This window comes from Apis cerana, linkage group LG10 (genome assembly GCF_029169275.1).
Source record: "Apis cerana isolate GH-2021 linkage group LG10, AcerK_1.0, whole genome shotgun sequence".
NCBI lineage: Eukaryota > Metazoa > Arthropoda > Insecta > Hymenoptera > Apidae > Apis > Apis cerana.
In genome coordinates, this window is record NC_083861.1 from 5,281,550 (window position 1) to 5,304,701 (window position 23,152).

The 23,152-nt window shown below is 33.5% G+C and overlaps 1 long non-coding RNA gene across 2 annotated transcripts in view; it reads left to right on the forward strand.

Annotated features, from left to right (window-relative positions):
- LOC107993041 (uncharacterized) overlaps positions 1–22,769 on the forward strand; it is a 51,646-nt gene extending 28,877 nt beyond the window's left edge. For both annotated transcript variants that reach the window (XR_009831580.1, XR_009831579.1), the window contains 2 exons: positions 16,552–16,764; positions 22,339–22,769. This is a non-coding gene — a long non-coding RNA (uncharacterized LOC107993041). The remainder of the gene's footprint in view (positions 1–16,551; positions 16,765–22,338) is intronic.
- The last annotated feature ends 383 nt before the right edge of the window (positions 22,770–23,152 follow it).

Here is a 23,152-nt window from a genome sequence, read left to right on the forward strand (position 1 = left end):
TGAAATAAGAGAAAGTCAATTAGAATTTTTTTTAAAAAGATTTCAATTAGAAGACAATTGACAATAAGATATAGTGTCTATTTTAACAGTTTAATGAAATCGTCGATTATTCCTCTTATGGGGAATAATCGCCATTTTCATCCTGTTTTGCGCCATATTTGCACACGATCGAACAATCGTGCGTGTTTTTCGTTGGAAATTACCGGAATAAAGAAATGGTCAGAAATCTCTTCCACGTTTTAATGAAAGGGATTTAGCGTCGTTCGTTCAAGATGAATAGCTCGAGGAAACCTACGAGACTGCGTTTTATGGCAATTCTTCGTGATCTCTGAATTGACTGCACGGTAATTCAACTTTCTCTCCTCTGGAGTTTCATAAAGTCTTACGTTTTATGTATATAAACTTGCTCCGTTTCATTGCACGAAATATAAATTGGTTTCTCATTTAATGTTCGAAAAAGAATGATGATTTATATATATATTTTTATCTTGTCTTAATGTTAAAACTTAATTATCATTTGGTTTGATCTAGTTTAAAATGAATATTAATGATTCTTTCAATCAACATTTATTTTAATAAAAATTAATTTTAAATAATTTATTAAAAGAAAATCTTTTTTAATCAAATTATATAAATTTTTAAAATATGGTGGTTTTTCTTTTCCTTACCACCAGATGTCTATACTAGCTTTATTTTCTCACATGTTCTTCTTTATTCTAATTTCCGTCTATTAGAAACTCAATTAGGATTTTTATAAGATAGAAATTATTAGATCGTTAAAAAACAAAACTCTTAAGAATTAATCTTGGATCTTTTCATATTTAATTCGACGGACGATGAAAACAGAAATATAAGCCCAAATTAACCCACATCACGGGCCCCAAGATCTCAAATAATCAGAATCAAAAAGGAAACTTATAACGATAATCCATCACGATCAACTGAACAATTTGGCAAGCGACGAAACGAAGAGAAATGCATATGTATCATATCTTTCAAATTGACCCAAACCTCAAACCGTCAAAATTAAGAAAGAAACGTCCAAACGATCCGTCTTTTCACCTTCAATAATAATCAACAGAACAATTACCGTACCGCTTCTCGGAATTCCCCTCCCCCAATCATCATCAGCCCCGCGTCAAATTTCCCGGTCATCGCCGAGAATATATTCCGTCCAATAACGAAAGAGAAACTCTCCCCTCCTCTCTTTCTCTCTCTCTCTCTTCGAACAGACAGAGAAAGATTTACGCGTCCACAGATAGATTTCGCGAGGGCATGAAAGCGAATTCATATTGTCACCATCCACCACGAAGAGAGGAAATGACTTCTCCCCCACTTCCGGGTCGATTGAATCGTAAAACACGATCCGACACTGCACAATTTACCCGTAATCGGATAACGTGCAATTACCGGTCAGGGAGGGGAGGATCGCTTTCGGATCGTTGGCTTTTTCGGTCGCGGCGATCGCGGCAAGCCACGAATTTTCGAACGCGATTACGGCCACTTTGCGCGTGCGTCGAACAGGTGGACGAAAAAAGAATTTACGACGAAACTTAACTCATTGGCATTTGCGAGTCGGGGCTCGAATTGTCACGGAGGGGAGAAGATTATATTATATTGTAAAAAATTTTTTCGATTTGGTAGATAATGTTGATTCAGTAGATGTTAATTGGTAGATTGCGTGAAAATTTAATAATCGGGTAATAAGTGGGATTGATATAACGAGTTATTTTTGGTTATAGATCATTATGTGGAAATTGTTCTCGATACAAAGATTTGTTATTATGTATAAAGTTTCGAAACATTCAAATCCCCTTTGGAATTTTGTTTATTTTTATTATTGTATATTTATTATTGTAAGAGGATTATTCAGGAGTCATTTAGTCAGGTGATTTTGGATATACAAGAGGATTTATTAGTTTGGTAACTTGTAACTTGTAAAATTTTACCGATAATGTTAATTCTTTTTCTGATCTGGTTACAAAATTTGAATAAGAAAAAGGCAAATAAAAAAGGCTCTTCTTCTTTTTCTCTACATGCAGATAAGAAGTTTTATCTAAATTTTTAAAATTCTCAAGATTTCCAAGATTTATCCAAGAGTTCTTCTAAGCCTCGAATTATATTCCAAGTGATTGGAATCAGTATAATCTTGAAAATTTGGAATCGTTTCGAGGTTGAGATTTCGATTTAATCAAATCTTGATAAATCTATAAATCTCTGATCTTCTTTTATCATCTTCTTATCCATCTCGAGATTCTCGGATTTCATCACGTGAAATATAACCGACCGCAGGACACGAAAAGTATTGAAAAATCGGGCAGAGAAAAGCATCTTCGTCTGATCGAAGGTTCCAATTTCGCAGATACCGATCGATCGTTCTTAATCGTCTCGTATATCAAACAAGACCAGGAATTTGGCACGAACGTTCGTCAAATTATCGTTCGATACCTGATAAGCCGCAATTTGCCCTCGTTCACCTGTATTCTTTTCAATAAAAATCCATCATTGTAATTGTCATTCCAGAATCTCGAAATCTCTTGATGATCGACTCGATCGATGCAATCTCTTGGAATCGTCGTATCCTGTTCGTTATCGTGAGTTTGCGAGTGTCAAAAATAGTAAAGAGAAACATTGATTTAAAATTTTATAAGTATATATTCATCACTCTTCATTCATATCAATTCTAATAATTGTATTGTTTAGATTGGTAAGAAAATTGGCTTCAGAGATAATCAACAGTTTCTATGACTTGAATTTGTTTTAATAATATGCCATTTTTTTTCAATTTATTGATCATAAAAAATTAAATCGGATTCATATGAAATATTTTTTTAATTTAAATTGAGATAATTTAACCGATACTTTTCTATATACTCGCATTTGTTTTGCTATTTACTCTTTAAAGAGTATATTAATGCCTTCGAGTGGAAAGAATGATTAATATACGAATAATTCGATAGATCTTAGCAGATATACTCACTATAATGAAGCAATACGTGTCTCGAAAGTTTCACAATTCAAAAAGATATGCATTCCTTTTTTTTTTATTCTGAAACGAATCATAACATGTTCCATCGAACGATACGAATCGACTTTAACCCGTCTCGAAGCATCTTTTTTCGCGATGAGGATTCAAACTTCGCTTTTGACGCGATTATTGGATGTAATTCAATGATGAATGATTATATATCGAGATCCACTCTCACGGAAAAGAATCCAAATCGATGGTTGGATCGTAAACCCAAAAGATTGTCTATCGGTGCAGCGATCTCCTTCTATCGCCTTTTTTGCAACATTGTATCTGGAACATCCCTCTTGAGACCTCGTGCACACAAGATAGCAATTCAGTATGAAAGTGTTTCGTTTAAACGCTGATCTAATTCCATTCGATAACTCGTCTGACATCTGATTTCACAATTGAGGGGTAGTTTTTGAGAATTTGAAAAAATTGTAGAGATAAAGTTGATAATTGAAAATTTTCTAAAGTGCAAATACTGTTTACAAAATTATCATAGTAGAAAAATATATATATACACGTAAATTTAAAACTATTTTCTTAATTGTAAAGGGAAATGCGATGTTGCATCATATTATAATTAAATGAAGAAGAAGATATCGTTATATTACGACAAGGATATTAAACAAATATTCGTACGTTTCGATATGTAAAAAACATCCGTTAATAACGTTTGAAATTGGCAAGAGTGCGTACGAATATATTAATTGGTTTATCTTGTTCACAAACTGTTCGATCGAAAAACAAAGGAATTATTCGTAGTTTAATACGTGATACACACGATGTTACAACACGTGACAAATCGAAGGTTAATTCTTCAAATGCATCGAAGCCGGATAAATCGATGAAGTTTCGTATATGAAACGTTATCCTTATTACCATCGAGTTGCGGGTTCCAAGAACAACCGATGTCGCAATAATTGTACGGAATGTCGGTTTCCAGCGGGTACAAGAAAGTAATAAGCGGCACTCGCGTATTTAGCAGGCTGTCATGTGAATTACGTTACATGTTGAGCCGTTAAATTACCGAAAGGTCAAGGGTTGAACGATCACTGGTTTATAATAAAGACCCGCGATCGTGATTCCGCGAACTGTCGCCGCGGCGGTTCGTTTATGGCCGCCAGATTTCATTAGGAATTCGTCTTACCCGAGTTGTTGCGTTTTTATGATTTTATGCACGATTTTACGATGAATCGAACGGAATTAATTCTCTGTGATCGAAGAGGTTTTATTGCGGGACGTGTTAGATATTTTTAGCATTTTTTTTTTTAAAGTTGAGACAAAGTTGTAAATGACGAGATGATGAATCGCAAGTCTTCCTCTATTTTACTCCATTAAGGGAAAGTTAAATGCAAGGATCGATCTTATTCCCTTCGAATATAATATTCGCAATATTTTCTTCGAGAAAATTTTTATTTCTACAATATATTGTCAGTTAAATTTGCACTTTTCTAATTTCTACCTTCCATATTACAATCTCTTTATTTTATCAAATTCATTTTACCAAAAAGAATAAATGCTTCTTAAACGGATAAAAATATCTAAAGCATCGAATGGAACATCGAATTCCTTACACGGATAATTCTCAACTATGCATGTACACGTCTACCCTCATTTCCTCCTCCATCCAGCCAATTCTAAGATAAACGGTTGTTCTCGTTATCGTATGGATTAGCATAATATTTTATCGAGAGTCGGTGCACCGTGGAATATCGTTAATAACCCAGTCACGGTGTATAACCCTTTCGGCGTGTCCTTCTGGTGACGTGCATACGGTGCCCCGATCTCGGCACGGTGATTGGTCCACGAAGCGTTCGAGCCCCGTTTTCAGATCGTTCGCCTCTTATATACCGGCGACATGCATCACGCAGCGCGATTTTTCCACAGCTCGGATATTTATGCGCTCCTCGACGCTTGTTGCCACCTAAAGGTAGGTAGGTGGATAATTGCGTTTACATTCGTGATCGAATGAATATGGCTACGTGTGCGTGCGCGTGCGTGTGTGGAAGCGGCGCGAAAAGTTAATCATGCGTTGCCCGGTTTTTTTCGTCCGCGTTTTTCCGCCTCTTTTTCCCCTCGAGTGCGTACGTTCCGTTCAACACCGAGTCACGGAAGATTGGAATTGATTGGAAAGGGATCGTGTACCTTCGATGGAATTGTTGCGCTCGATCGGTAATTCTGATTCCTTTCTTTTTTCTCTCTTTTTGGAAGTTATCAATTTTTGTTTGTGCATTAAAATCGTATTCTCTCGAGATTCTTACGCGAGTGAGCTATGGATAGGAAATTTGGAAAAAAATGAAAATTTCTTGAAAGGTATAAATTGGTAAATGGGAAAGTTTGAATATATCTTGAATACGTGTTATGCAAATTATTAATTCTCGAAGCTAAAGTTTTTCTTTCTTTCTTTTTTTTTTTTAGTTTATACTATTGATTTATATTATAGCAAAGAGATATTCAAGTTGAAATAGTGGTGAACTTTCTAGATTCTTAGCGTTAATGGATAGTAGGGGTTTGATTTTAAAAAAATATTTGGAATAAATTCATAAATTATCTTGGTTTTCTTTATAATCGGGCAAAAAGCATGGTTTTGTATGGGTAGTCAAGAAATATAAATGTTCACTGACTGGAATTACAAGTTGTTGATAGAAACAAGTTTGACAAGTAGCATAAATTATATCTCTTAAGGTTTGACCAGAGATTGATCTGTACTTCTGATTGATTATTAGTTTCAAGCATTTAATTCTCTTCTCATGTTTTGACACCTAATGTAGAATTTCTTTTTTTGTTTTTATCATATTATTAATTATGGAATGACTTTTGGAAATTTTTCCAGCTAGTAATATAATCTTTTTATACTTTGAAATATTAAGTTAAAATTAATATTTAATTAATTAAAAATACGAGTTTTATTTTTATCAAATAACTGATTGCATCTTTGAGATTTTAGCATTAAATTATTTTTATAAACGGTTTCGATTGTTTTTCAATTTTTAAAACAATTACAGCAAAACAAATAGTTTGTAAAATATTACAAAAATTTTAAAATTGGAAAAATTTCTTTTTTAATCAGTTTTTCAGTTTCAAAAATTTCCTGTTTAAAAACTATACATCCAAGGAAACGATATTTTTGAAAAAAGACCTGCTACTTTCCATTCTATTTCTATCCCAAGTTTTTCAATCGTAACCGTTCCACAACTATCCATCTTGCAACGTATCCCATAAAATATGTCCTACGAATAATTGGCTATTCGAGTAATTATACGTAGCTCTTATCGCGTCCTAAATCGGCGTTTTAAGGCTATCGGTTTTTGATCCGTGGACAAAAAAAAAAGTTTGACCACATGAAATTAAGGTCGTTTTCTATGCATACTAACGAATAGCAAAAACAAACGCATAAATCTCAGGGATCAAGGATTTTATTCTAATTGATTTACAAATTGATTTTCCCTGTTTACTACATAAGAAAGGTAAAGAGGTAAAGAGATATTCGAGGGAAGGTGCTGTTTGCGTGTTCGCCACGAATAATGAACACGGTCCAGTGTTCACGCATACACGCAAGCTCGACGAAGTGAGCCTCGTCCACGGTAAGACCGAAGCAAATAATGTTAGTCCAAGTCTAAAACATCCACTATTCTTTCTTGCGCTGTTTCTTTCGATTTATGAGAATCTATTTTCTTTATTGCACTGCGTGGGGTAAGCTTGTTAACTTGTTCATTTTGTTAGCTCAGCCTAGTGGTACTTTTACTTCGTTGTGTACTGTTGGTCTATAGTAGAAAGTTTCGTCATTTTCTCGTTTCTGTTTGGAAATGTTTTCCAGATTTTAGAATTTTAATTAGTAACACTATTCATTTGGAAAAATATTGTGTGTATTTTAGTATCTATGTAAGTTTATGTTTGTAAACTGGGTAAAGGTAATATCTATAACAATATGAAATTTTACAAAGTGTGTAATGTAAAGAACAATGTCTCTTGTCTCTTTTGTGATGAAATTTATGAAACTTGTATTATCCTATACAACAAATGATTATTAAAATTGAAATTGTTACACGATGGATTTTATAATTTATATCATTCAGGATTTAAGATTTAAGATTTTCCTTTTGCATTTATATTGCTTTTATTTTAAATAATATTAGAAACAGATTTAAAAAAATTTTAGGAAATAGTTTGCGATGGAAATCAATAGTTTCAGTTATTATTAATTATTTTAATATTAATAGAGTTTCCATCTTTGAGAATTCTTTGCCATTATAATTTATTAATAAAATTGAAACAAAATAATGTTTGAGAACGAAAAATGTTTTTTTTCCTCTTTTTTTCCTTAAATATCGTCTTAGTTATCTTAGTCCTTAACGAGCCAGCTTCACTTTACTATCTTCATTAGCAATAAAAATACGTGGAGAAAGAGTTGATTATGTTGTCAAGATAAACGAAGCTAACGAGTGTATTCAATCTTCCCTTCCTCCAACCTCGTATCTATTTATTTTATCTGAATACCAAGTAGATCGACTGATAATACCCAATCACTTTCTTAAAAAAAGGAAGTATTTTCGAGAAATATCGCTTAGTCATTGATAATCGTTAAATTCTAGCTATTGACAGTCGCGAGAGTTGTGAAGAAATATTCAGATTTTACAAGTTCATTAAATTCACAAAGCGTTATTGTTTCGGATGTAGCTTAATTGCCAGTTGTTCGGTCCTTCTCATTCATCTCTCATCTTTAATTAGACACAATTTCCCTTTATTATATTTAAATCAGAAACATTGAAACTCAACTTATTTCCTATTATTATCCACCTCTTTATTATTAACCTTATTCTAAAACCTTCTCAAACATACTTTTCAAATTTTCTTTTAATCCCTTTTTCGAATCTACACCCTTATTCGTCTTAAATATTCATCCACTAAATCAAAAAAAAAAAAAAATAAATAAAAAATCGCTAAATAAAGATTCGCATTTTCGTCATACGGTCACGATTGGTCAAACATCGCATCGTCTCGCGTGCTCTGTCACGTTATGAGTCTCCAATTTGTCCTGATTGCCAGACTCGTTAGCATACCGGCGCTCCTGATAAATTTCAAGCGAAATCCCACACATTGGGAGACCACCTCCTGTGCGTGTCGGCCGCGAGCGGGATCGGATTACGCTTTAGATTGTTCGCTGGCTAGCCGGATCCGTATCGATACGTGTAATTGTCTTCGATCGACGCACAGCCGCTCGTTAAATAACCGTACAATGAGTATTCAGAAGGAGACAAAGACTTGGCGAAGTATTCGAAAGTGTTGAGAACCTTGAGACGTGAAGGGTGGGGGGTTGCAACGAGTGATAAAAGTAAAAAGGAAATTTGGGGCAGTTTGACTACGTTTCGAAGAAGTTGTCAGAAGATGGAGTTCGAGGAAAATATTTCAGTTTTTGCGAAAGGATGTTTTGTGTGAAGAGATTTGGGGGTGGTTTCTTGAAAATATTTATGAAATAGATAAAACAAGACAATATCAATTTTGAAATAACGTTCGTATCGTTATATTTGTACAAAATTTAACCAAGCTGATAATTTAAACTCTTTATGGAAGTGAGGTTAATCGATCAACTTTTCTTCGAAACATCATCGCATCATTTCCAACCTATTCCTTCCCTATTTAATCGCATAAAACGAATTTCCACTATACGTTACGCGTAATACACCGTACGTACAGCTCCGTTTGACGGATCCCCACAGATTTATGAGCCAGTTATGAGCGTTAATGCGAGTTTCGTGTAGGCCAGCGTTACTGCGTGATTTAGTATCTTAATAGGACAGGACGGTGAAATCTGGTCCGATCATTTCTCGCCCTGCCACGATAATTAATTCAATTGTGCGAACGATCCTCCTCCCCCTCCCCATCCTGCACGCTTCTTCGTCCTTCCTCCTCCTTTCCTCCGCCGCGAGAAAGAGAAGCGCACGATCATTTGTCAGCCGATCCCTTTCGCAATGACGAGCCTCTTCGATTCTTTTTCTTCTTTTTTTTCTCAAAATACAAGCGATACAAGCTCGGCCAAATTTTTACCACTGTTCCTCTCCGGCTAACGAGGTCGTCGTTAAACTTTATTACACGGCCATTCCCCGTTCAATGCATCGTCGTTCATTTTAACGTTGGGGATCGGCATAGGTTATAGGTTGAATCGATGGCAAGAGGTTTATTACCGGGGTACGGGATGTTCCGCCATCTTTTTCTTTTTTTAAGCCTGGGCGCGCGAGTAATTGGCAGGGATTAATCAGGTTTTTTTGCTTAATTACGCTCCGATTTGAATCTCGATTAGTTAGTTTCGCAAGGGAGACGGGTGTTAAAGTAATTTCCTCTGATAATCGAATCAACTTTGTAATAACTTGTTTCCCATTATTGGAATTTATGCGTGATTAATTTTCAAATTTTCATTAAACGAAAGTGAACTTGTGAACTATCGCGATTGGAGATCATAAAAAATTCTTTCAATTTACGGGTTCAATTCACTAGCGGGATAAAATTGTATGATTTTTATCTTATTAATAAATGAATCTTGATTAGAAAAGGGAAGGGTTGAGATTATTTTTTTGAAAGAGAATAGTGTTTAAAAAGAATGAAAATACAAAACGAGATAAGAAATCTCGTTTCGCTAAAATTCTTTCGCTCCTTTTGTTCGAGGAATCGGACGAATTCCATTATTCCTTCGTCATTAGATAGTGTTACAACAGTCTGGCCCATTCATTCCAGGTGCCGACAGCAGTAAAATTTTCGCAATTACAGGGCGTAAACAGCGGTTCGTACAAGTCACTTTACTTATCTATCGTTGCTTGTCAAACATTATAAATAGGTACAAGACGATGTCGTTGAAATAGAACATTTCGCGCTGTTCCTCGAATTTCTACTTCTGATTTCGAAATAATACGTTTGTTAAAGCTTATACGCAGTTTTGAAACTTGATTGGAACAGTTCCCTATATTCTTACTATTATTATACAAAGTGCATTGGAGTCTCAGATGTTGACATCACGTAATAATTTTGACTTAAAGAAAAGATACGAATTCTGATACGAATTCGAAAAAAGATTTTAAAGATTAACTTAATTTGATAAAATATCAACATTGTATATGTGATGTTGCGCGATCAATTAGAATTTATATAATGGTGGAACATAGTTTATCGCTGATTCATAACCAACGAAAGATTACTGGCCGGTTGACCCGTGATTAGTTCGTCAATTTTATGCACCAACGATAAGTTATGACCGCCGTAAAAGATTTTTTCTTAGATTGGGAGATATGGTATTCTAATGGCCGAGAGAATGGATAAGAGAGCAACAGAAGAAAATATAGTTCGTGACAAAGAGCAGACTGTTCGCGATTTTATGCTTTGAGGTAGTTAATAGTTGTTAATCTACTTTACACATTACATTAACATTTGTCGCAGTAAATAACAATTTATATACTATTTTTCTCTTATAACTAGCATTCTATAAATTACTCGAGAGCATTTATTTTGCTTTGTGCGTGTTATTCGATTAATGTAATGGAGGATAACTGATTAGGTAATTGATCGATAACCAAATAATTAATTCGATAGTCGTTTTATTGTATCTTTTCATTCGTTGCGTGTACAATGAGAATAGTATCAAGTATCTATTCGTGATCGTAAAACATTATGTCTAACATCTCATATTTTTGGAATATAAGTTTTCGCTTTTCTTATTGTATTAAGTAATTGGATTGTTACCTCTTTTTTTATTTTTAAAGTAGCATCTTAAGGAAAAATATACTTTTTCTCAAAAATCTTAGAACAGTTGTATTTACTTCAAATTAAATGGCAATTAAAAAATTTATTTATTTGATATTTTACATGAGAAATAAAAAGATCATACAATTAAAAAATTTTATATATTTTATACATATCATATTTATTTATTTAGAAAATTAAATCAATCCTAAAATTATTGATTCAGAGAATGATGTTTCAATGTGAGAATTCAAAGTTTGTCCCAATTACATGACTCCTACATGATGATCGGATAAGGAATCTGTATTTTTGCCAGTGTCAAGAATACAAACAATCCGTAGATAAGAATCGGCGCTTTCTACGTGGTAAAATTGATATCTTTCAAGATAATGTATGCGTTCGAATAAGATATAGTAAGGTGCAGCAATGATTGACTTGTACGAATGAAATATTCAGGAAAAGATGGATGGAAGCGTAAGGGAAAGCGGAACGTCTATTGTCAGACGAATTTGTACGAATATATCAAGAATTACTTTTATAAATTTTTTAAAAAATATTTATTTTTACGTATCTATTTTTTTCAGATTCTTTAAATCAAAGAAAATCATTTGAAAATCATTTTACATTTTTCAATTCAATAGTTTCTTTACAATTCGATGAAAATAACTCAAAATCTTCGAATGCAAAACAAAGTCAAATACGTGCAAAAATTATTTCAAAATCCAAACATATAAAAAAAAAACACCTTCGAATGGAACATCATCCCCGAACATCATCCTTCTCCGTCAAACATCTCCAAACACGAATTGCGATTCGTTTCCTCCCTCCGCGAGACAGAGAGGACGAGACAGACTTATACACACAACGATATCCAGACATATCGTGTCCAGAAAGAAAAAAATAAAAAAAGGAAAATCTCGAGCGAGAAGGAACACGATCCTGTTACAGAACCTTCCCACGACCGACATTTTCATCAGCGCGGAGGAAGCTGCGCGCGCTGCCCAGTTTCCTCGATTCCTAAAACGAATATTCAAGGTTTCCTCAAGTCCGGTCGATGCCTGCCTTGGAAATCGATTACATCGGCCATGCGTTACATTACGTTGAAACCGTTGAAACAAGGAACGCTATTAATCACCTGTTACCCGGCCGTGTACGACCAACGTTCGCCGCGAAAAATCTTCGGCAAGAGAATTGAAACGTACACCTCTGACACACTTTCTAAGAGGCATTGTGTGGCCGTGTACCTGCCGAGTGTAGCACACGAGGGGAGGGGAGGATGTTAGATGAAAAGAAAGGGAGGGAAAAAAAGGGGGAGAAGGAATCGAGAGACAGGTATATGGGCGGTGGAGGTTGATCGATTAGGTCGGTGGCGGACACGTGCCCCGTCCGTTGTTCTTATGGATCGTTGTGTCGCGCGATGAGTTTTGCGCCACGCGACCGCTTAAGAATTGCGTTTTTCTTATTTCTTATTCAATTTTTCATTATATTCTTGTTCTGGAAGAGTGACGCGTTTTATTTTGGAAAAGGGGTTTCTCCTTTTCTTTGAATCGTGAAATAAGAAAATTTCACGCCCCTTGAATCCTTAATCGAAATTAAAGGTTTATCTATAGAAAGAAAGGAAAAAAGTGGGAATTAAAGGGGAGAAGGAGTAATAACGTACGCGCAATCGATCATTTTACGAATCTAAAATGAGTACGATTCCATCTTACCAACTATCATTAGCGATAGGATTAAGTATCTCGCAAGTAGACTTGAATTTTGTTTAAATCCGAATCTCTCATAAATATATATCTATTTTATGAGATAGTACTTTTATTCTACTCTTTTCTAAAAAGTGTTCTTACACGTGAATACATATCTTAAAATCTGTATCAATTCATTTCACAAGATATGAAACTATCAAACCATTAATCTAATAAAAACAATGTATAATACCACATCATAATAAAAACTTTCGAGTAATTATCTCGAGTTATTATTATTACTCAAAAATATGGATACTACTGAAAACTCGTAAATTGATGATTCGTAAACACGCGACAAACTCGAACCCATCCCTACCCAGTCGTCGTATTCCAGTCATCGCTCCGTACCACCGATAATTAAAATCGATAACCGTAACGTTACGAAATCGTTTCGTACGCGTGTAAAAGTGTACGTTTCTCGGTCGAGGGCCGATTTTCGACGGTAGCATGAAAAATGGCCGGTGGAATGAGAGAGACCAAAAGAGAGAGAGAGAGAGAGAGAGAGAGAGAGAGAGAGAGAGAGAGAAACCGGTGTCAGTCAAAATAGAACGCGTGTATATAACTCACCGGGATTACGTAAAGACGTTAACGTTAATTCGATAACGATCGGCGGGGAGCGGAACGAGACCGGTTACACCGGGACACCCGGTATAAGCGCAAGGTGGACGGCCTTCGGGATTGGGTGTATTTTACAGTCCTCCTCCTCTGTGTATCGTGTGCATATGTGAAACGAGACAAACGATTTGCTTGGACCTCGGTATCGGTGTCCAGACTGGTTGGATCCCTTTTTCTCGATCGCGGTTTAATGATAAGGATCGATTGATCGTTGCGAGAACACGTTTGCTTTATTAGAAGGGCGAAGTTTGGAGAATTTAGGAGTAGAAACAGAATGTTTTATTATATACAAATTTTTTTATTTGTAAGTTATTATACGTTTTGTTTGAGCTGTGTTTGGATTTGTATCGATCCAAAAGAAAATATTTTTAATAAAGTCTCTTTGATAAATCTAATAAATAAGTTTTTCGAAGTAAGAAACATTGAGATCTTTTATTTAAATTTTTTTTATATAATAAAAGAAAGAATGTTATGAAGTAAATAAAAATATCTTCTTTCGAGTTAATATGTTATAATGGATTATTTTATTTTCCGAGTTTGACGCATCTTGAGTAATTTTTGCTGCGTGTAAGTATTAAAATACATTTGTATTTTTTCAATATCATGAAAATTACATAAAATCCATACTTTCTTACGAGTTAATGAATCAGGTTTCTTGAATATAATATTTCTTTAGATTTCTAAATTTCTTATAATCGTGGCATAATCTATTTTAATATACTTTTTCAGTCTTGGGATATTAACGGTGAATGAAAAAAAAAAAAAAAAAAAAAAACAAAAAAGAAAAAAAAGAAAAGAAAAGGAAAATTAAAATGTCATTTTATTTTTAAGCAACGTGTACATTAAGAGGATATATTTTAAAGAGAGACGTGTAATTATGTTAATAGAGACAAGTACCACTTGCAAGTAAGTTAATCTAGCCTTGTGATATTTTTCCTCGACTGGCTAACGTTTCAAACTTTATAACCTGTTACATTTATGCGGAATATTATTTTACAGTTAGTTATTAATTAAAGTTTTACTTTATTACAAACAATAAATATGCAAGAAAGTCGAAGTCATCGTATATTTCACGTATGCAAATTATTTTCTGTATTTGGAAATTTATATTATTCTCGAATATTTACATAATTATATTCATTCGAAATATTGTCAAAGAAATCTCCCTGTGAGCAGAGCGAACGAATTTATTGTCCTGAAATTCTCGTTGAATTTTAAGAATAGATAGTAAATATAAATATAAAAGTCAAACACCAGAACCAGCCACAGTCGAGAGGAATCGAAATACCAAATAGTACGATATTATTCGGGCCTTCGAAACAATGGACGGAGAAAATTTGCACGAATTCTCTAGCCATTCCTCGTGTTCACCGTCTCGAGACAAAATTAACCAAACGCGAAATAATAAAGGAACAATGTGAAATGGTGAGTATTTCATTTTTCAACGGATGAGAAGAAGATGAAAAGAAAAAATTGGCGAACCGTGCAATATGATAAAGGAAACTCGTTGAAAAAGTTTCAGAAATTAAATAAGTTTCACTCATTCGCGGATTTGAATTGCAAATAACTTTCTATTATTGTTCCAATTTGAAAATTTCTGGAAATGATTAATAATCAGATGTTATCGAAGCGTTGTTTTATAAATTGTATCTTGGAAAAAGATTAAACAATAGAATAATAGAACCAAATCAATCGATTTTGATTTATGATATTCTACATTTATACTTTTACTTTTAATAAATTATTCTAATTAATAAATATTAATTAAACATTCAGAAAAATTATGTACAATATTTATTAGCAAATTTGTAATTGACTCGGCATTATCGATTGGCTGTTAATTTTCTGCGAATGAAATAAAGGCATGGAATTAAATGGACGTTAAATTTAAATATTTTAACAAAATAAAAATAATAAAAATAAGAAGAGAAAAATGAAACGTTAAAACAGTCGATTAACTATTGCAGTGAAATAAAATATCGAAACTGATCGACTAACATTACAATAAAGAAGGCAGATTTATACATAATCGCTATCCAAATTAAACTTTTTGATTCTTGTGCTTTTAATACTGTTTTATTTTACAGTGTAACTCTGTATAATAAAGATAAAAAGAAAAAAGCGAATAAGATTTAACGATTTAGTGCAGTTTCATCGTGCATCCAATTGGCGTCACTTCGCTCTGCAATGGATATTCCTGATGCAAAATGATGCAGAACGCAGAATTTTAACCGTAAATTTAAATATGCATGAACTTATTAAACACAGGAAGACGATAGAAATATACAGGTTGAATTATTATTGAAAATTTTTTACAAAGTTAAATTATTAACGAAGAGTTAATTATTTTAAGAACGAAGCCGATTTTCCCACGTATTTACCCCCATAGCAAGAAACATATTTTAAATTTATTAATAAGAGAAGAATTAAACTGTCTCATTTTTTGCATATTACGAATATTATTCCTGCTGATTTCGTTGGAAATATTTTCTCAAAGATTAGCAACTGACTTATGTAGCATAATGAACATCATAAAGAAGGGGATACCTGAATATTTTTTATATTTATATACGAAACTCTTCTTAAATATAAACAATCAATTCTGGAATTAAAAATAGTGAAATCTTAGCGAAGAAGATTTTTATATAAAATTCGTACTTGCAATCATGTCCTCATTTTCCAATGGAATGTTCTTTATCGATAATTTTCATTTCTTATTTTCAAATTTCTCGAGTGAAGTAAAAAATAATTTATTTCAACGAACGAAATATGGTGTTTTTCTCTTGTATCTTTTTCTTTCGCTGTAAAAATAAAAATTTTCTTCATTGCTCGATACTTATGAACAGAGGTGTGCTCAACACGAAATGCCCTTTTAACTCACTCCCTCTTCTGTGATTGGAACAATGCCGCCTATTTCTTATGGATGTAAGATCGAGATTTCGACCTTTCGATCGAGGTCGTTTACGTCACGAAATACCTCGCGAATTGCTGCATCACTATTAATTATAGCCAATTATCGAACTCGATAGGAATTCAACGACGAAACTTCGTAACAAGTGGATAATTTAGTATCACTTAATGGCATGATCGTGGATAGATGTCATCCTTAGGGTGTGGAAGCGAATTAACATTATTGTAAATCTTGCATCGAGTTATAGTTTCAATTTTGTAACGATGAAACAATATTGAGAAAATTTTAAGTGATGAAATAGATTGATTCGAATTAATATTTCATCATGATTATAGAATGATACTGTGTAAGAAATAAATAATAAAATATGATGGAAAGTCGAAGACGTAAATAATTTATTTTGAAACAATATTATAATATCAAGAAAACGTAATAATCAATGGAATAATTTGAAAGAAATGATCGTAGATTAAATTTTTGTAATAAAAAGATATTTTTTAGATATATTCTTATCAGATTGTTTTATTTTTTCACAGGTGAAGATGTAACCTGTTCCAGTTTCCAGGATCATCCTGCACTACTACTGTATATTCGAGAAATTGAATCTGCTGAAATGTAACACGAGAATCAGTATGCGATTATCGAAGACTGTGTCAAGTGTCTGCTGGATCTGGATATTCCGACCACTAGACATTGATTCTTCAGATGGTTATCTTTCAGAAAACCCGTGAGAATAGGTCGTTCAATAGGTCAGTAAAAATAAAAGTAAAAATAAATCAAATTTACAATCAATGAGTTCATAAATTTTATAAGATTAAAATTAAAAAAACTTGAGTTGATCTCAAGAGTTTTCTATTACATCTTATATTAATAAGATAAATATAATTATATGCATTGCAAAAATATAAAACATAAGGGAACAATTCAGAACATTATTATTGCCATTTATTTTCAAACTATCCCAATCTAGTGTATCATCTCAAAATTTTTTATACTTTGAAACGCTTCAAATGTCTTAACATAATGCAATCAAATCCATCAAATACCCTCATCCCCTTAATCGAAACAAAAGATCAACCTAATTTCTCATCGCATCGCTACCATTCTCAAAGATAAAGAATCATCAACACTAATCTCCACTCCCTCCAAGATGAATACTCGAGCGGTGATAAATCATCCCATTACGTTATCCACAATCATAATCTCGATAGCTCTTGGAGGGATCGAAACTGTGGATCGCGAGTCGCGTGTCGTGATCGGTGGTCTTCGTAATTAGGGCCTGACGAAAGAGGGCCCCTCGTAAATTCTCATTGGATGTAATAATCGTGACCATAGCTAATAATTAGATGCGAGAAAATTTAACCAAGTAACTTAATCCTTACCATACAAATTTTCGTACCTTAATCTCGATGGGGCAAACGAAAAAGTTGAAGCAAGTTAATGAAGATTAAAGTAAGTTTAAATAATTTTAGCTATTTTTTAAAATAAAGAAATGTAAAGTGTTTAATATATTGTTCGTTTAAATTTCTCAGGACTTAACATTATGACGACACTAGCGATACTAGCGCCACGTGATTCATAACTACTAGTATATTTATTTATTTAATTTATTTATCATTATTATTTACTACTTTTGTTTTCTTACTTTTTAAATGTTTAGAATTATTATATTTTTTTGCAAAAAAGAAACTTGTTTTGTTAATTTTTAACATAAAATTAATTATTGTGCTTGAAATTAATCGGTCGTCATAATGTTAATAAATAAGTCTCGATCGAAACTTTTATATCAACTTTTGTCTTGTTTTTCAAAATACTCTCAAAAATCCTAAAAATATACTTAATATTCTATCTTTATCTTGCTATCTTTGATCTTCGAGAATTTTTTGATATATGATCATCTTAAATAAAAACTTATCCCCCCAATCTTTATCCATTATTCGAACATATCGCATCGTCGTCATTTCGTCTCGCGATCGTCTCGTGCGCGGATGTTCCGGGAGAAAAGAGAACGAGGAAGCGCAGAAACGGGATCTCGGATAAAAAACAAGATACCTGAATTCATAGACGACTCGTTGACGTCTCTCGAACTGGTTCGAGAAGGGCATCGAACCATCCTCCGCCTTCTACTGCGTGTCTAAGCGGGCACGCGTTGGTGTCGAGATGAATACTCGATAGAAACGTGTTTGACCGAGTTTAACACCGAATGGTCATCTTTAGTGTATACTTTCTTACATTAATTTTTGGATAATGAGCGATGCTTAAAGATTTTTTTATATGTTTAAGTTTTTCATCATTTATTTCGAGTGAAATAGTTCGAGTTAAGTTTGAGATAGTTGGACGTGTACGAAAATAAAATTTAATTTAATATTAAAAGAAAATAAAATAAATACAAGAAATAGCAGGGGAGTGAAGTACGTTTGATAAGGTTTGAAGTGGTTTGATTTTAGATTTCAAAGTATTCTTTCTTAATTTATTTTAATATGCTAAAGAAACTATAATTCTGACCCTAATTTTTTAGAACTATAAATTGTAAGATGTTTTTATTGCATCTCTCTTTTTGCTATAAATACATACATATGTATAATGACCACACGAATCAATGTAAGTTCGTTAACCTTGTTTTTCAGAGCATTCTTCGTTCTTCATTGTACATTGCTTCTTCCCCGAAGCAGTTAAGAACATCATTATTCCTATTTAATCATTTAATTCACAGAAAATTTTCGATATATATCATTTAAGTTGTAGAAACGCAAATCTTAAAAAATTCTTTAAATAAATATAATGTATTTAAATGAATTTTATTTTTATTTTATATCGTTCATCATTCTCGTAAATCTTTAACAAGAAAGAAAATTTTTCAATTTTTTTAAGGGGAATGATTCATTAGGTTTTCATATTTTAAAATTTTTAAATCTTCTTTATAAAAAGTAAGATTAAAGGTAAAATATTTCGAGGAATAAAAAAATTTTGATTTTGTAGAGAAAGATTCAAAGGATTTCATTGATATATTTTTCAATTTATCGCGTGAATGACGTCGAATCGAAGATGATAAGATTCACAGTTACGAAATGGAAGTAGATTAAAAATCTAATAGTTTTGAATATTATTATAGGCATTAACGGTAATGCACTGCGTTGCCTCAGAGTGCATTCCTTCCGCAATAAAGCATGCGTATGCATGGACTATAATTTTCAATTATAGCGTAGAAGTTGATGGCCGACTGGTGGTACTGCGCCGAGTCATTTTACCCGATTTGTTTGAACTTCAACCTTATACATTCAAGAAACCATTCGAGCAGAATAATTCGTGCCTCGCTGAGAATGGTCCTTCGAAAATTATCATTTCCTCTCGAAGGATATAGAAATAATTTCTCCTTACGTAATTTAGAAATTTTATCTGATCGATAAAAATTTTATCTAAGTGAAACTATAAAAATTATGGAATAGATATTTGCATATATTTATTGATCACGATTTTATTTCTTTTATTTAAAGTATTTTATGTATAAGGATTCTTTATTTATAACAGAATAATAATTCAGATTTAAAATTATATAAGATAAATTTTATCGTAAAATTTATACAATTTAAAAGTAAAGTTCTGCTTAACCAATCTATTAATACTGTTACTATTTATATCATTTGATTTCGTGCCAAGATCAAAACGAATACAAACAATATTTATTCACGACATGCGACGTGTTTTCATTCAAATAATATCCAAGCCCAGTTTCAAATCCTCGATCAAACCATAACATTACATTCTCGCCTTCCATCACAATCCTCAACGTCTCTCATTCACAATTCTTCCTAAGTTTAGACAAGCGACTTTTCTCTCTCCCCGTTTCTCCTCCTGGTTCCACGGGTTTTGAATGGGTTAGATCTAACCGTTGACAGGACGCGAATAGGCGTGTTCCATGCACGAATAGTTCTTCCATTGACTTCTCTTTATTTATGAGCGTGCGTCTGGTTTCGCCCGTTGTGACATTACGATGAAATATTATCATACACATCATGCCGCGTGGGCGGTTCGACGCGAATTCATACGAGGTTACGATCTTTTGACGTGTCCCATTTCGTTGCGACAGAAAGGACCTTCGATTCTCAGATGAGATAGAGAAATTTCTGTAAGGATGTGAGAAAGATCCTTCAAGATTATCCAATGTAATCATGATTCATTTGATTTATGTTTTAATTTTTTTTTTTTTTTAATACTAATGGTTAGAACTTTTGTTAGATGAGTAATTATTAAAGTCTCCAAAACTTTGTTATGATGCCATTATTCGTCGAGGATAATAGATTTTGTTAGATGATTTGTGAGAAAGTTTTTGTTAGATGAGTCTTAATATTTTGCTTTGTTAGATGACACCATTTTGTTTTTGTTGACGATGTGAGTTGGGTAATTAGGTTCGAAAGTTAAGGATTAGGGTCAGAGTTTGAAATAAGAGATTATGGGTTTGAAGATATTTGATGATTCTAGAATTGGAAGAGAAATTTTAGATTAGATTGAAGTAAAAAGTTTGAAGGTGGAATTTGAAATTGAATTTAGTGATATGTGTATAATTAATTAAGGTTTTTGGAGTTCATTCAATTCAATTTAAATTAAAGTTTATTCCTTATAAGAAATTTAGAAAGATTAAAGAATAAATATTCTTCGTTATTTTTTTGTTCTTTGTTAAAATTCTGTTTAAATATTTCAGAGCATCTTTTAGTAATCTCATCTCAACTCTAAATCAAACACATTACACGTCTCACTGTCTCAACAGTGAAACAAAAGATCCATCAGTTCAGATATCTATTGTTATGCATTCATTTAATCTCCTGAAGAATAGCATTATAATACGTTAATTAAAAAAGATGTTAAGATTCAAACGTTTAAAAATGCTATTCAATTTTTTGCCATTTCTTCCAATCAGACGACAGATCATCTTTCATCCATATCGAAGACTTTCTACAATTTTTTTTTAACATAATAAAACCTGTCAATTATCAAACCATGACAGTTTAACTCATAAGAACTCATTGTGCATAAAATTTCCCAATGGTAGCAATGGGCTCAAACAAAATATTCATTTTCAAATATTATACGAAATAAGAAATATATTTAAAGTAGCAGTTATCATTCCAAAGAAAAATTTACTTACTCATAATACCATTAATAAACAAATGTATTTATAATATAAAATTCGTATCATTAATATAAAATACGATATATTTACACTTACTCGATTTAAACATATAAATACATTTATTTTAACTCGATCAACTTTCCCCAATTCCCCAAAAAAGCAACAAGTCCAACGCTGTTGTACACTCATAATTAAATACCCACATTCAACTCGATCCCATCACTACCTACCGCTCAATCCCCAAATCCGCGATTCGATCATCATCCAAGAGCGGAGAATCCAATCCATAGAATTCGACCAGGTGGCCAAAACTCTCTCTCTCTCTTTCTTTTTCTCTTTCTCTTCTCTCCGCCACGAGAGCGAACCTCTGAATACGTCCACTCTGAAAACGGTCGGCTTTCATCAGAAAGCCTTCCTTGTTCGCGGCATCCCGTTATCAATGGACGAATCGCTGAAACTTGACAGTGATTTATCGATATGACCCCACGACGGCGGTCTCGGGTCACGGAAATTACGCGCGGAAGATCCCTTCCTTGCCGATCGAAAACTCGGGAGAGGAGAGCCTCTCCTCGCTCGATACCCTTGCTAAATCAACCGCGGCCGGCCATTACAACGGGTCGGCCGGGCTTTATTTCAACGTCATTGCGAATTTTCAGCGTTCGATCGGCTCGTTAGCTTGACAAATTGCAACGCCGCTTGATTAGCGGGGAGCGAATGATTTATCGCTTGGCCCACGTGGAATAGAGCTTTTGGCCGATGGAGGATCTCCAGCCGATAGGGGATCTCTTTCATTGACCGGGGATTAAGGATGGAGGTTGTATTGGATAAAGAGGAGAGAGAGGAGATCGAGAAAGGAGGATGGAAGGTGGTAGAATTAGGAAGATTTGGAAGATTTGATCGGTATAAGAGAAGTTTGTTATACAGAAAGTGGTATTGTTACGATATAGAGAGTTTAGAAAGAATGAATTTTTATATTCGTATTTCTTTTTTTGCAAGTAGATAAGTTCACTTATCACAGATTTAGAGAAATTTAGATTTCTTGCGTACACAGAAGGGACAGTTTGTCGTGTATATTATGAAAAATTATCGAGATATCGAGTCCTTTTTAAAGTCCAACGTGAAAAAATCGAATAAAAGAATGTCAATATATCTCCAAAACGAATGAATCTCCTTCTTTCTTTCTTTTTTTTTTCAGCAACGTGCAAGAAATCCTTCGACAATCCCATACACGAAAAACAGAAGAAATCGTCCCCGACAAAAGATACAGAAGCACCGAACCATTCAGGAAGCCAGTAACCACACTCCGTCCAATTACCACTGGATAACTCGTTGGTAGCCCCATCCTGATTTATCACCGACATGGTTAATCGCATCTCGCCGTGGAGGCCCAATTAAAACGACCAAACAAACCGATTAAAAGAAGAAAAAAAAAAAGAAAAAAAAGGGACGAAAAAGAAGGCAGCAACCAAAGAAACAAACATCCATACAGGGTGTTGATATATTCGTGGAACATCTTTGGAGAGTCGATTATTAAAGTAAATACAAAAGTTTGTGGTTGATTTATAAGCAATTGAAATTTGTATAAGATAAAGGAAGATAGAATAAAATAAATAAAAAAATTTACCACCAATATATTGAATTTTAATAAGGAAAAACTCAATTATTTATAGATAAAATAATATTCAAGCTGCATTTATCCGTATCATCGATCCACAAGAGACATAAATCTCGTTCGTCAACGAATATTATCCAAACACTTTCGAACAACGTATTCCGTTTAAATTATCGCTCAATTGTTCCCTCTCCCCAAAATTCCATTCCCCAAACGGCATCACGCCCTCCCCGCGTAATCCACCCGTATATACCGTAAAAGCTCCACCGCAGTACTTTCGACAGAAAGTGGCCGAGCATCATCAACTTTCTCGTGAAATTCACGGTTACCCTTTTCGCGCTTAGTAGGACAAAATATATCAACGGGAGGCTAAGAACGGCACGGATCGTCGGTGTAC